Below are 2,820 nucleotides of genomic sequence, written 5' to 3'. Positions count from 1 at the left end.
GACACTTAAATTTCGACGAATCTCCGGAGCATATAGAACATCATGTAGGAACAAGGTGCGTCCATCACGCATGTTCAATTGGCAGGTGTCAATCCCTTTAACTTTATCTCTGGAGTTATTTCCTACATAGATCCACTTAGTTCCAGTTGGTACTCGTCGGAATTCCACGAATGATCCTCTATCCTTCGCTACATGATCTGTCGCTCCTGAATCTACAGTCCACAAAGGATTGGATTCAGCCAATAATACAGAACTTGGCACATAAGCAAAGTTCTCAAATGTACAAGAGGTGTTTACATTTTTTTTTGGCTCACGACAGTCGCGAGTATTGTGACATTTCTTATCACAATCGTAACACCTCACCCTTGACATTTTCTTCACTTGAGGACGTTTTCCTCTCTTGTGTTGGTTAACTCTTGATCTCTTGCAATAAGGACTTGATCCTTTGCATTCCCACATATTGAACGAATCAATACGCTTGCGCTTAGAGCTCAAAACCCTTTCTAAGCTAGAACCAGCATTGCAAATATCTATTTTCGGCTCACATGCCGTTAAGCGGTCCTCTACCAGCTCAAGGTGGCGCACAGCATCCTCAAGATCTTCCATAACATGGTCAAGAGCTTCTAGTGCTTCTTGTTTTTCCAGTACATATTGAATCTTCATATTCAATATTTCACAATTGTTGCTGTTCATATTAGCAATTACGTTCTTAGTTGCTGAAACCATCGATCTGAACACATCAAACATATATGCACGAATAATTAATGCCTATCATTTATGCATCCTCTTTGCACAAACCCATCATATCAATGAATAATTTCAAGTAAGGTTTCAGAATCAAAAGGTCACTACGTTTCCAATCATCCTCCAAAAAATCCTAACTTAAAAATATTATTAATATAATTGTCTTATGCAAAATAAATTCTATGAAGTTACAAAACTTCTATGAACTACCCACAAAGAGTCAACAATAACAGAAAGCAAATAATATCTAACATCCAATAGAATAACAATGCTTTCACATAATACAACTATCCATTACACTAAGTAATATATATACAAAGAAAAAATATCAACATAGAAAGAGATATTCACACTTAAAAAACATCTCAAACTAATCTAAGAAATAAATAGGGAATGTCCCTTCTAATCTATCAGTCAAAATATCTGGAAAAATTGAAGGCACATTTGCCAACCATGGAAAAACTTTTGGAGAGCTCTCATGTCGCCTCCAAGGCGCATTCACTCTGCGCCATGTGGCGCTCAATCTAAGGGTTAAAGTTTTGGTTAACTCAACCCAATAGTACTCTCTAACAAAAGCTACCATTAGCCTCCTATAACCCGGGACCACGTTGACCTCCCATAGCCGATCTAACACTGCTTGCCATTCAGGTGGAAGAGTGTTCATCAAAACGCACCTTCTCAAAATCCGGCATAAGATAACCATTCCAGATGATTTCCTATATCATCTTATTGACCCTGACCACGTGTGATACTAAATCACTGTCATGCCATCGACAATCAGCTAACTCTGTCATCAGCCTTTTAAGTCTTGCTTTTCCTTCGTCTGTTTTCGGATTGCGGGTATCCGTGCATAACGCATCATAATTCCTGCAACAAATGCAAAACTAAAAATGGATCACTTATAATCCACAATAAACAAAATGGAAAATACATAATTTTCCATGATTCATGCAACAAATGCAGAATAAAAATGGATTACCTCTAACCCACATAAACATAATTGAAAAAGAAACAAATTCTTTTTTTTTTTTTTTCGGGTCAACGTCAACGGGTCAACGCCGGTCAATGGTCAATGGTCACCGATCGTCGGGCTTGCCGGTCGGACCGGGACGGCCCGGTCGAATGAACCGGCCGACACGTGCCGCGCGTGCGCTGGCTGACGTCACGCAAACGTCAGCCGGCACGTGCGCGGCATGCGCCAAGCTCCATGCGGGTCGGGTCGGGTCGGGTCGGGTCGCCGGCTGGCAAACGATCGTCGGCGATGACGTCATCAATGACGTCATCCCAGCGGTTACCGACCAGTGGGTGACATCAGCACGCATCGGTTCGCCGACCGGCGCGTGCCGGTCGCTGGCGCGCAGCCGCACACGTGCCGGTCCGTCACCGGCGCGTGTGGCGCACGCGCTGGCCGAGCCGGCGCTCTAGGCGCGTGGCACCCACGCGCAGCGGCTTTTGGCTACGTGTGTGGGCACGTGTGGCGTCGCCCGGCGGCGGTCGACATGTCGACGGACTCGTCTTGACGAGCCCTTTCACCCAATGCCTTCTGAAATTGATTTTGACTTACGAAAACTTGAAAAAATGGATGAACAGTGCTCAGGTGTCGGGATTTCTCGCCCCAATCCGTGTCGGCCGAATATTTTCGTGAAAAATCAATCATAAAACATCAAAGGGGTCGGGAAAACATGAACTAGGGCTCTGATACCAATGTTGGGATTAACGGATTCCCAAAAATCGGATTCAACACTAAATCGAACCCCTAAAACGAATGCGGAAGACGAAGCCCGGGAAAATCACGTATCACCGATCCTAAAGCACACCACGGATTCGAGCGTACCTTGTTAGCCACAGATTAAACACCAATGCTAAAGATTGAGGAAGAGAAACCAATCATGTTCGATCCGATGACGTCAATTGGCCTTGTAGGGAAGATGGCGTCGCCGTTTGCGCACGTTTTCTTTTGGAGGGAGAGAGGGAGAGGAAACATACGCACAAAATGCCAAAGGGTACGTTCTCCCTCTCTCTCCTCCTTTATATACGTCCTCTCTAAAATATAAACGTACCCCTTCGTTCATGGGC

The sequence above is a fragment of the Eucalyptus grandis genome, chromosome 6, assembly GCF_016545825.1.
Source record: "Eucalyptus grandis isolate ANBG69807.140 chromosome 6, ASM1654582v1, whole genome shotgun sequence".
Classification (NCBI taxonomy): Eukaryota; Viridiplantae; Streptophyta; class Magnoliopsida; order Myrtales; family Myrtaceae; genus Eucalyptus; species Eucalyptus grandis.
The sequence above is the reverse complement of the archived record's forward strand: the minus strand, read 5'-3'. Positions refer to the sequence as shown.